This window comes from Gobio gobio (genome assembly GCF_949357685.1).
Source record: "Gobio gobio genome assembly, chromosome: 1".
NCBI classification, from domain to species: Eukaryota; Metazoa; Chordata; class Actinopteri; order Cypriniformes; family Gobionidae; genus Gobio; species Gobio gobio.
Genome location: NC_137097.1, coordinates 72,165,409 through 72,179,143, shown reverse-complemented (window position 1 = coordinate 72,179,143; position 13,735 = coordinate 72,165,409). Strand labels below are relative to the sequence as shown.

General features: G+C 39.0%; 1 protein-coding gene across 2 annotated transcripts in view; it reads right to left on the bottom strand.

Annotated features, from left to right (window-relative positions):
* Positions 1 to 13,462: 13,462 nt before the first annotated feature.
* The window catches only part of hlfa (HLF transcription factor, PAR bZIP family member a), a 22,320-nt gene continuing 22,047 nt past the window's right edge, over positions 13,463 to 13,735 (bottom strand). Inside the window, exon 4 of one of the 2 annotated variants that reach the window (XM_079836812.1) lies at positions 13,463 to 13,735. This exon is cut by the window's right edge and continues 2,367 nt beyond it. The gene's annotated coding sequence lies outside the window, so the exon portion shown is untranslated. The other variant, XM_079836811.1, reaches the window with a different exon arrangement.

Sequence of the window (13,735 nt, the reverse complement as noted above, 5' to 3'; positions counted from 1 at the left end):
ACTCTTGTCTGTCTGTGTGTGTGTGTGTGTGTGTGTGTGTTTGTTGTGGTGAAAAAAAAAAAGTTTTTAATGTTGTTTTTTTTAAATATGCTTTAAAGGTGAACTATGTAGGATTTTTGCAGTAAAACATCCAGAAACCACTAGGCCAGTGTTATATATTTTGTTCCGTTGAGTACTTAGAATATCCCAAATGTTTTCAACTATTTGTAAATCGTGAGAAAATTGCTATTTTAACCAAGGAGCCGGGACGTGTGAGCTATGCGTGTGAGGGAGTCGCCTGTCGATTGCGTCATATCTGCGTCACCCTCGGTCTCCGGTTTTATTCAGTGAAACGCTTTACTCTCACTGCAGTGTGAACAAGTGTCATAGCAGCCGCCGAGCGAACGTCATAACTTCCTTTTCAGCACACTCAGATATATCTAATACGATAAACAGAGATGCGTTATCTCACACTCAGCACTGGAGAAGAGGAAGTGCCGCCGGCAACCGTGTCATAATAAAAGTCCCGCCAGCGACTATGCCATAATAACAGTCCCGCTCTTCAATCGCTCCTGTGGCCTTGCTCAGCTCCACAACACTCGCTCCTGCTCTGCTTCAGACTACAGTAATGTTAATAATCGCATCCATCAACATGATTTCTGCCCGAGTCCTATCCTGACTCTTTTCCACCGGCTGTGAGGTGAAGACCACATGTCCCGAGATTCTGCGCTCAAACGTGGCGTCATCAAACTACGCCTTTGTTTTGAACAGGCGACCTCTAGTGGACGGAAAAGTTACATAGTGTAGCTTTAAGACAAACCATGTGCAAATACATAGTCAACACCATTGCTGAGTATTTTCTCCTTAAAACTGCAGTAAACCAAAGACGGTCTAAAAATCGCTTGCACGTTTTCGCTTGAAAGGGGTGGTCGATTGTCCCTTTTTACAACATGTGATATAAGTCTCAGATGTCCCCAGAGTGTGTATGTGAAGTTTTAGCTCAAAATACCTCACTGGTCAGTTTTACAGCATGTTAAAATTATCACTTTTTGAGGGTGAGCAAAAACGTGCCGTTTTTGTATGAGTCCCTTTAAATGCAAATGAGCTGCTGCTCATGGGGCGGAGCTTCAAGAACTCCAGTTAACCTCATGCAGACAGACAATGAAACCGTTCAACCTTTTGTGTTCAAACCGGAGTCGGACAATGATGGAGAGACTCAAGAAGAAGTGACAACATGTAGAACGAGACCGGACGTTTCTGAAGGGTTAGTTGATGAATTTCTGATTTGGAGTTAACTATCTTCAGGTCATCGATTAGCATATTCTGTCATGATAATCTCACCCCCTTTGTCGTGTGTTTTCCCGGGGGCGGGGTTTATGTAAATTTGAGGGTTAGTGATGTCACTAACCCGTGAGAAGCTTTTTTTATGCTCAAACAGCAACACTACACACTCAAAAACTTCAAATCATAATCAACAACCCCTTTAATTTCTAAAATCACAAACAATTTTGTAACGAATCACGTCAACGTGTGGGCGGGGCTTTAGCATATCATTAACTATGCTCTCAAGCAGGCGAGTCTCAAGATTATTCTGGTATATTTTTCTGTTGATATGAAAAATCACGTAGATTTAGCAATAAAGCGGGTGAATTATGTATATGATGTACATTACGATGTTATGATTAACTTCATGCTGGAACATGGTTTGTGTAACATTAGCAGCACATTATGAGCTGTTTGGTAATGTAGTCAAGCCAAAGGCTAATCATATTAATTACCATTATGTGTCCGACGTTGTAGAGAGTGATACATAAAATGCATTACCATTCTGATACCTGAGTGAGTGAGTGGAGGCGGGGCTCATTTGCATATTCATGATTCCGTGTATACTAAATGAAGCAAGGGTGTAGAGTAGAGCTGCACCTAACGATTACTTTCTCTGCCGACTAATCTAACGATTATTTTTCCCCGATTAATCGACTAATCTAACGTTTTTTTTTTTCCCCCGATTGGTCGACTAATCTATTGATTATTTTCCCCGATTAGTCGACTAATCTAGCGATTATTTTTTTGATTAATCTGATGATTCTTTTTTACTGATTATTGCATTTCAAAGAGGGTAGTGAATTTGTATATTATTTTAACATGAAATCAATGAATGATGACAATATTAATTGCATTTCAGGAAGGGTAGTGTACTTAAGCCATTTTATAATGAAATATATGGACACAAGAAGCTTTTTAAACATTATGTATAACTAATGATACTATTCATCATAAAATGTATACAGAGTAGGCCTAATTAGGAAAAGTTGTTTACTATAATAGTTGAGTATGATTTACTTATTGATTTGTGTCAATAGTAAACGAAAATGCATTTGCAAAAGGTTCACATACAGGAGCTTTCAGCATAGTTTTAATGTATAACTAGTCGTCTATTTTGAAGATATACATGTGCAAAAACAACGACTAAAGCTGCCAGAAGTTTTTGCCCAAACTTCAAAGACACATTTAAATTAATAAAGCTAGAGGCATATCTTAACTTTAATGTTACTTTAATCATGCAAACTACCTATATACAGCATGTTATTATGCATATGTGTTTGGGACAGAGGGGAACTCGGTCACATTTGCAGCAGATATATGCAGCCCATAATAAATAAAAGCACGAGACGTACTGGGGTCGGAGAAGAACACCGGAAAATGTGACCGAATGGACAATATTCGTCTGTATTTGCAATACACACGCCACGGTTCAGCTGCGCGAGACAAACACTGGCAGTGTGAAACCGGCGTTACAAAGCACAGTTTTATTCGGCTTCTGTTTAAAGTACTCCCACACTTTTAAATGTCGCGGTCTGGCTTTATATAATAAATTATCATTTTCACTATGCCCGGGAGCAGAAGCCGCCATTATAGAGTGCCGAAGTTATGACGTCACTTTGTAGGCCAACCCGGAAGTTAGCGGCGCATGGGTTCCCTCGATCGAAAAGCCATGCATTTTCCCCATAGACTTTTGGAAAATTGCAAAAAATAAGATCTGTGTTCAACAAAGAGTTATGACCCTTACACGTTTTGTCTATCAAGATAATCTTTACAAATTAATCCAAAATGTATACATTTTGAAGCCTAAATAAAGCCGTCAGATATAAAATGCTAACGGTAGGCTATAAACGGACTACAGCACACCATGGTCGCGGATCAACGTCATCATCAAGCTTCCTCAAACTTTATTTAAAAAACACGCTCGCTCATTATGATCTGCGCTGTGTATGAACACTTATCCACTTTTTCATGAGAAATATTGCCCATTCGTTTTTTCCCCAAAAATGTTAGAAACTAATTTTGTCTATGCGTGCCTCTCTGAGATTTATCTTTTGTTAATGTTTTTTCAGACAATATGATTATCACTGTGATAACATTAAATGACATAAAACACAACCCAGTGTCTTTTTGTTAAATGCAAGTTTATGTTTGATCAATAATACAAAAGTATAAGTAAAATGTATAATAAGCTATACATTAAATTAAAGCAAACAATTCAGTCAAACATTCAAAGTCAGTGCTAGTCGGCTAACTTACAATGGTAACGTACAGTTATAGCCTAAAAATAAATAAGTAATGAAACTTCACTTTGCCCTCAGCCTAAACGATTTGCCAGGGAACAAATTATAGATCCATGAGAGCAAATATGGGCCGTTAGATCTACACAAGACAAATTATAGCTGGAGACGCCACAGAGTCATCAGAGCCAGCGGCAGACGGCAGAAGGACTGACCGAGGAAAGTCTGCTCTCGCCGGGTAAACAAGCGTTGAACACCGCTGATCCACTGGAGCTCACAACTCCGAAAACACCAGATAAAATGTTAAAATAGGCACTCATAAATAAACCACAGATTTGAGCTTTAAACAACTACATTATCGACTGAAAAAGTCTTAAAACTACGTTTTGTCACACATTAACAGTAGATTTTAACACAAAGACGTGTAAACACAGCCCACGTCAGCCATTTCTCAACAAGACGAACATGTGAAGAGAGTAAACTCCAAATGTTCAAGCGTCCAACTTTGCGCGAATAGCGCGATTTATTCACGCCACATAAGTTCTTCATTCTTCAGGCTGAAACGCGGGCTAGTGAGAGATGGCCTGTTTGTCACGATAACGTCTAAAGTCCCCGCCAAAGGATGTAGTCCCTTTTAGCAACTTGTTAGCAACCACCGTTTTTAAGACACAATAAAGTTTTTAAAAAATCACAAGCAGGTTTTAACTAATGTGTTATATGTCATAGATCAAAACGTGAAAATATTTAGAGGCTTTGTTAACCACAGACCTTATTTCAGGCGATTTAGCAAAAACCCATTCAAAAAACCCATAGACTTTAGGGCGAGGGAACCGGAAGGGCTAAAATGCTAACTCACTTCCACGTTTTGGCCTACAAAGTGACGTCATTACTTCGGCACTCTATTCTAGATCTGTTCTATTCTAGAACGTAAATAATGTGGCGCCGACGCGTCGCGCATTTCGACGTATTTTCGTAGTCGACGTCATCGATGATGCAGCCCTAGTGTAGAGTTACATTCAAGCTAAGGCACAAAGACATTTTTCACAGGCAAAACCGTTTAAATATTTAAAGTGAGGAGAGTCTGCTGGCAAAAAGAGAACGATGCTTGTAATAAAACATTGGCTTGGCTTTTCAGAGATGGCGAGAACTGTTTTGCGATTACTCTACAGGTGAGTAAGGTGTTTTATTGAACCGATAAACTGCCATATGTAGCTTTGTAGAGCCTTATCTTGTGATTTCATTATGGCTGTTGTAGTGCTGTGCTGCCATTTATTTTCAAGGAAGTAGTGTCTATTAATGGGTATACAGCTACAGTAATGTCTTCAGCTAGGCCGCTTGAGTTCCTTTCCATCTAAACCAGGTCTGGTTGTATCTCTTAAGACTAGTAGTGAATATTTTATAAACAGCAGGATGACCATATTCATCCACCGAAGCACAACCAAAACTATGTTCTTCTGCAAAATGCATGCAGGGTTTTTTCTTTTTTACGCTAGAGAGCCAAAAGTTAAGACTTTACAATTAGGTCTCATTTGTTAACAATACTTCTACATCGTTTATTAAAGGAAAACTCCACTTTTTTTAGGCTCATTTTACAGCTCCCCTAGAGTTAAACAGTTGAGTTTTACCGTTTTTGAATCCATTCAGCCGATCTCCGGGTCTGGCGGTAGCACTTTTAGCATAGCTTAGCATAGATCATTGAATCTGATTAGACCGTTAGCATCTCGCTCAAAAATGACCAAAGAGTTTCGATATGTTTCCTATTTAAATCTCGACTCTTCTGTAGTTACATCGTGTACTAAGACCGACGGAAAATTAAAAGTTGTGATTTTCTAGACCGATATGACTAGGAACTATACTCTCATTCCTGCGTAATAATCAAGGAGCTTTGAGCCGTACAATGGCAATGATATTACATAGCACCTGAAAATAGGCTAAGTAACCATTTGTGAGAGACACTCAGAAGATATTTACTCTGGTGCAGATCAAGAACCGTATCTTTTTGAACCGGAATACACTGAAGATGAGCTTTTGGAACGTGAAAGGCAAGAAAGTGTGGCTGAACAGACCGGGGCAAGAGAGGAGGAGAGCAGATTCGAACTGGGGAGTCAGAGAAGAGTCAACGTTTTTTGAGCGCAATTCACACCCAGTGGTAATTCAAGGAAAAATTCAAGGACCAGGGGTCCTTCAGGAGGTTCTAAGACTCTAAGGGGTCCCCAGAAAATTTCAGAGAACAAAAAGACAAAGCAAAAATGGATAAAGTTTCATGTTAAATCTAAACGTTTCTCTCCTTCCTTGCCCAGTATTGTATATGTTTGCTTTATAGTGAGAAAAACTCACTAGAAAGATACAGTCTCGCTCACTGGGGTTGTAAGGCAGTTTTCTTAACGCAGTACGGGAGCTGCTTACATGGTACATTTATTGTGAAATTTGCTTATTAAAATAAGTTTTAATTGAAAATGTATTCTACGTCCAACATTAAAGGGTTAGTTCACCCAAAAATGAAAATTCTGTCATTAATTACTTACCCTCATGTCGTTCGACACCCGTCAGATCTCCGTTCATCTTCAGAACACAAATGAAGATATTTTAGTGTAAATCTGATGGCTCTGAAAGGCCTCCATTGGCACAATGGCACGGTTCACTCTCAAGACCCTTAAAAGGTGCTAAAGACGTCGTTACAAAGTCCATCTCACTACAGTGGTTCTACAATAACTTTATGAATCGGCGAGAATAGTTTTTGTGCGCAAAAAAACCCTAAATAACGACTTACATAGTGATGACGATTTCAAAACACGGCCTCATGAAGCTTCGAAGCATTATGAATCAGTGAGTCGATTCAGCAGTTTGAATCGCCAAATTTGAGCTGTTTGACACGCGATCCAAATCATGAATCGACTCACTGATTCATAACGCTTCGAAGCTTCATGAGGCCGTGTTTTGAAATCGTCATCACTATATAAGTCGTTATTTAGGGTTTTTTTGCGCACAAAAACTATTCTCGCCGCTTCATAAAGTTATTGTAGAACCACTGTAGTGAGATGGACTTTGTAACGACGTCTTTATTATCTTTTAAGGGTCTTGAGAGTGAACCGTTTCATTTTTGGGTGAACTAACCCTTTAAGTATAGCCAATTTAAATATGTTGTATTTAAAATGTCACACTATTTGTCTCAGTTTTTTCATACAAACTAATATATAGATGTTTTTTAGGAAGGGGGTCCCTCATATTTGGGGGTCCTTGCCATGATAAAGTTTGAAAACCCCAGCTGTAGCCAACTATAGCCTACTTATAGCCATTAAAACGCGTATTTAGTTTCAGTTTAAATATTATAATGTTATTTTTTAATTTAATTTACGTTGAAAAGAGAGCAGGACACATAAGATGCATAAGACATGGGGGTCTTCAATAAGTTCAATAACACTTCAATAAGTTGTTTTGTTGAAAGCCTTTCAAAAAAAGCTTCAGAAATGAATGGAAACTCCTGAAAGACGTTCTCACTCTGGACTCTGGAGGAAATATTACCCCTCTATCTACACACACACACACACACACACACACACACACACACACACACACACACACACACACACACACACACACACACACACACCGCAATGGTCACAATATGACCTTCTAAATCAAAAAAATGACCAACACAGAACTATTGACCCACGAACGTCGCAGTGAACGTCAACGTTACGAATCTGATGCGGCAGACAAACTGCGCATGTCACAAAATGATTCCGATTGAAAGTCAGCACATGTAAACGCCAAATCGGTTTAGATAACTTCTCATGTAAACAGTCCACCGTTTCTTTCAATAGGAAGGATTGTAATCGGAATGACAAGAGTGCGCATGTTAACGTGGTGCATTTCACAGGTAGCTAAAGACAACAGCAGTGCTTTTTCAACCTGGTCGTTCAAGCTAACTAAAAATAATAATGTTATACTTACAGCCATGGGTGATGATACACTTGGTCCTGTCTGTCCTCTGAATATTGTTGGGATGGCCATATCCTTAAGGTGATGATAAACGGAGCAACTTTTTGAGCAATGTTGCCGTCAACGGGCAACCAGGTGAGACACAACTAATTAGACCAACGAACAGTTGGCAACAGCCAATCAGAGAGGAGCAAATATATTGCCATGGAGACAGACACCACAAAGATGGATGCTGAACAGTTTGTTGCCTTTGCTTCTTCAATTATTTTACTTAAGTATCACTTATAACACATAGCTTAAAAAATAATTGGTCATTTTTATTACATAAATTAATTCATATTACAAATACATGCATACATTCCATGTTTTATGTATTTTTTTTGCTTTCAAAATGCTAGTAGCCCATATTACATAATAAATAAAGACTCAAGAGTTTTTATAAAATGAGGCTAAATTACATTGTTGTTATGGAAATGTCGTGTGTGTGTGTGTGTGTGTGTGTGTGTGTGTGTGTGTGTGTGTGTGTGTGTGTGTGTGTATATATATTAGACGCCGTGCTGTGGTACGGGTAACACTGTCCATGTTCAAAATGCTTTGAGCAAACACGCACTTTCTTGATTGAATTTACCGGTGTTTTGATATCTATGTTCAGAGCAGCCAACCATTGATTCTTTCGTTCCTTGTTTTTCGTTGGTACAAACTAAGTGCACATTGGAAGTTAACTAGCTGGGGACTATTTTCAGGCGCTGTGTAATATCATTGCGCCGCTGCGCTCATGGTACGGCTCAAAGCTCCTTGATTATTAGGAATGAGAGTTTAGTTCCCAGCCATATCGGCCTAGAAAATCACAACTTTTTATTTTCCGTCGGTCTTAGAACACGATGTAACTACAGAAGTCGAGTTTTAAATAGGAAAAATATCGAAACTCTTTGGTCATTTTTGAGCGAGATGCTAACGGTCTAATCAGATTCAATGATCTATGCTAAGCTATGCTAAAAGTGCTACCGCCAGACCTGGAGATCGGCTGAACGGATTCAAAAACGGTAAAACTCAACTGTTTAACTCTAGGGGAGACGGAAAATTAGCCTACTTACAAAAAAAGTGGAGTGTTCCTTGTTCATTCAACATTTACCAATTCATTTTTAAAAATCACATTACTGTCATAATAAAAGTCCCTCCGGTGACTGTGTCATAATAAAAGTCCCTCCGGTGACTGTGTCATAATAAAAGTCCCGCTGTGACTGTGTCATAATAAAAGTCCCGCCAGAGACTGTGTCATAATAAAAGTCCCGCTGCTCGCGAGGTGTGTGTTGCGTTCATCTCATTCTCAATCGCTCCACAACACTCGCTCCTGCTTCTGCTTCACTACAGTAACGTTAATAATCACATCAACATGATTTCTGCCCGAGTCCTGTCCCGATTCTTTCCCACCGGCTGTGAGGTGAAGACCACATGTCCCAAGATTATGCGCTCAAACTTGGCATTTTCAAACTACGCCTTTGTTTTGAACAGGCGACCTCTAGTGGACGGAAAAGTTACATAATGCAGTAGAAAAAATCTAAAGGCAAAAATACATGAACCTTTTCCAAAATAAAATGTAAAATTTGTTATTATAATGAAACGTTTTTAACATTGTTTACAAGTTAGGCTTCTAAATTTATATATGTGTTAGGATTTGACCTTAAAATTTCATTAAAAAAAAAGGACTTTCTTTAAAGTTTGTGAATGATTCAGTGCATGTTATTCAGTACAAAACCTTTTTTTTTTTTTGTAGTGACTTCAAAAATGTAATAACTTGCTTCACCACTCAACCTGGAATTGATGAATGTTTAAAACACATCACAATACAGAAATCGAGATCACGTCATGCTAAGTTATCATTAATGTAGTCCTTTGAAATTTATTAAAGCATGGAACAAATAATAGCTTCAATGCCTGCCATTCAGACAAACTAAGAGGTATGAAAAAAAGACACAAACGCACACATGATCTTGAGAGAAAACTGAAGACTTTATTGGACACTAAATGTACAGAGAGAGAAGGGGTCAAAAGGTGGCAGCAGAGAGCAAGGGTTCAGGATTCTGCTTCCATCGCATGACACACAAAATCAAACATCTCCAGCTTTGACATCTCTCTCGTAAGACTGTCTGCAGGTGTTGCCTTCAATACGGCGGTTCCCTGGGCCTTCCCATCGACCCCTGCGGGTCTTTCAAGACCAACCAGCGCCCTACTAGCGTCTGGGTTCTGTGTTTGACTAAAGTAAGGGGTGGGATTTTTTCGGGGCTGTTTGGAGCAGCGTGCGGAGCCCTTTCCGTGCAGGTCCAAGTAATTTAAGCTTTAAAATGAGTCGTCTGTGGTAATTCAAGGCACTGGACTAAACAGGTTCAATATGGTTCTAGATTCCTTTCAGGACTGAGGTAGTGAATTTTACCGAAGGGAGACGCCACCCTGTTTCCCACAGTCCCACTGATGTGTCCTTCCCCGTCCTTGTGAGATCATGGACGCCATTAGAACTGCATTTAGATGTATATGAACACAAGATCATCTGCAAGATTGAGTTGGCCAAGTGTTTGTATGCATTTCTAAATTCTGCCTTCACATGCTATCGCGACTCTTACAAATGAACATCCATTGAATCTTTCCATTCCACTAAAGGTCAGGCTATTTTAAGAACTCTTATTTTTAAGAGTGTACTTCCCAGTTCCCACATCTGAAGTAGCGTAATTAAGCTTTCAAACGCTTTGTTGTTGGAGAGAATATGAATCAAAGAGGATTATCCTGGTGGATTATCCTTACCTATTTTGGGTGGAAATCATATTAAAGCCTAAATGTATTGAAAGTAATTAATCAACATCCAACGGATTTGATGACAACCATAACGTTGATGACAAACATACATACTATTGTAGTGTACATTCACCACTTTGATTCAGTGATGTTGAAGAATCGATTGACTGAATGATTCAGTGATGTTGAAGAATCGATTGATTTACCGATTCAGTAATGTTGAAGAATCGATTGACTGAATGATTCAGTGATGTTGAAGAATCGATTGACTGAATGATTCAGTGATGTTGAAGAATCGATTGACTGATTCAGTGATGTTGAAGAATCGATTGATTGACTGATTCAGTGATGTTGAAGAATCGATTGATTGACTGATTCAGTGATGTTGAAGAATAGATTGACTGACTGATTCAGTGATGTTGAAGAATCAATTGACTGAATGATTCAGTGATGGTGAAGAATCAATTGACTGAATGATTCAGTGATGTTGAAGAATCAATTGATTGACTGATTCAGTGATGTTGAAGAATCAATTGATTGACTGATTCAGTGATGTTGAAGAATCGATTGATTGACTGATTCAGTGATGTTGAAGAATCGATTGACTGAAGGATTCAGTGATGTTGAAGAATCGATTGACTAAATGATTCAGTGATGTTGAAGAATCGATTGACTAAATGATTCAGTGATGTTGAAGAATCGATTGATTGACTGATTCAGTGATGTTGAAGAATCGATTGATTGACTGATTCAGTGATGTTGAAGAATCGATTGACTGAAGGATTCAGTGATGTTGAAGAATCGATTGATTAAATGATTCAGTGATGTTGAAGAATCGATTGATTGACTGATTCAGTGATGTTGAAGAATCGATTGATTGACTGATTCAGTGATGTTGAAGAATCAATTGATTGACTGATTCAGTGATGTTGAAGAATCGATTGATTGACTGATTCAGTGATGTTGAAGAATCGATTGACTGAAGGATTCAGTGATGTTGAAGAATCGATTGACTAAATGATTCAGTGATGGTGAAGAATCGATTGATTGACTGATTCAGTGATGTTGAAGAATCGATTGACTGAATGATTCAGTGATGGTGAAGAATCGATTGATTGACTGATTCAGTGATGTTGAAGAATTGATTCAGTGATGTTGAAGAATCAATTGATTGACTGATTCAGTGATGTTGAAGAATCAATTGATTGACTGATTCAGTGATGTTGAAGAATCAATTGATTGATTGATTCAGTGATGTTGAAGAATCAATTGATTGACTGATTCAGTGATGTTGAAGAATCGATTGATGAATGATGTAGTGTATACATTAAACCAACGGTTGGGTTTATCCATATATTGACCCAAACATGGGTTGAAACAACCCAGCATTTTTAGAGTTTTGTTACCCCTAATTTTGGGTCATTATTAACATCATTGGGTTATTTTAGTAATAACCCGGCTGTTGGGTTCATACGATTCCCAGAGTAGATTTTGAATCTAATATGCGCACAATTATATATTTACATTAAATGCTTGACTCCCCAATATGTAGTTTGTAATTTAAAAATGTACTTGTTGAAGGATTGTTTTATACAAATAAACAATCTGTATTTGAAAATAGTATAGGTATAAAATATTTGTTCATTGGGCAATACATTCACTCAGTCATGTATTCACTTAATAATCTTGGGTTAAAAATAACCCAACTAGTAACCCAACCATGCATTGGTACAGCACCTTCCCCAACTGTTGCTTGGTTTAACTCAATCACTCTAAAAAAAATGCTGGGTTGAAAATGGACAAAACCAGCGATTGGGCTGTTTAAACTCAGCGATTTGGTTGTTTTAACCCAGCAAATGGGTTGTTTTAAGCTAACATTTTACCCAACCGCTGGATTAAAACAACCCAATCGCTGGGTTTGTCCATTTTTAACCCAACTTGGGTTGTTTTTAACCCAGCATTTTTTTTTGCGTGATTGGGTTAAAATAACCAACAGTCGGGGAAAGTGCTGTACCAATCCATATTTGGGTTATTTTTAACCCAACATTATTAAGTGAGTACATGACTGTAACGGCAAGAGAAAGCAATGTAGATGTTGTGGGTAAAACGTAAGGCGCGGTCACGTTTACCGTTTCTCGGCGAAATTTCGCAGGTGAAATCCACCCGTTGGAATTCGCTTGTTCTGGAGTTTCAGGTGAGCGTGAAAAGGTTCTACTAGGGGTGTTCGATTCCAGGTTTTTTTGGAGTCGACTCCGATTCCCGACTCAAACTGTAGGAGTCTATGGAATCGACTCCATTTACCGTTCTACATGCGGATTGCCGTGCTTAACAACAGAGAGCGGCTTGTAAGTATTTAAGTATTGTAAGTGTCTACGCTATTGACAATAGACAATGGAACTTTTTGTGACGGTGAAATTTCGACAATAGTCATAGTGGTTCTCTCCTCCGCCATGTTTAAAATGTATGGCCTGCCCACCTTGTCTGGCTATCACCAGACCAAGCTCAATTTAAGATTGAACATTGGTCTGGGGACTCTGTATTTTCTACTGCACAAGAGGAGTGATAAACGAGCATAGTTCAAATGACTCTGTACGCAATTGGATAGTCCTTCAACCAATCAGACCACAAGAGGCGTGATCAATGGGCAACGACCCATCGCTTCTCTATCCGTCATCGTGTTAAACCCACCAATAGCACGCCAGGTGGATAAGCCAGTCTGTGATTGGTTCCCGCAAAAGTGTAACAGAAGCAGTAGAAATGAATGTACAGGTTTCCAGGGCGAAATCAAATCGCGGGCAGTCTACTGCCCATTCAGACATCGAATCGAAAAGATCTCCAAATTTCATACGACTTGAGAGTTCATTCATGTCTTATTTCTGACTAGGACAGTCGTAGCCTATTTATAGCAAGTCTGATAGCACATCAAGGCAGGATAAATTGAATTTTCAAAGTGGTCTAGGAATAAAACCCATTTAAACTACCCAGACAGCAACATAGTCGGCCCAGATCCGTCCCACATGTGTCGAATCCACATGTTCCAGATGTGGCCCGGATCCCAAACACTATGTTGCTAATACTTTCCCCATCTAACAAGGAGAGGAACACATAGGTGAAATGCTGAAAACTCGGCTGGGCCTTCCTCTCGCCCTCAGGGAGGTATTTTCACGGGGCATTATTCACGAGAAGCGTTTTGGCTTAATCCTGGATTTATTTAAGTTTTGTACATTTGGAAACAGTCTACACAGGGCTTTATACACATGTCTCACATCGGCATTTATACCACACACACACACAAAAAAAAAACACAAACAGACATGAAAAAATAAAGGGAAATTAAAAAAGCCAAAGAAAGTGCCATTTCTGCCCCCCTATTGATCCACAACAATACAAATCTGGATGTTTGGCCTAACCTGGGGCAGACTTTTACAGTCGACAATGAAGTCACCAGCAGTCAAAGATCAGTC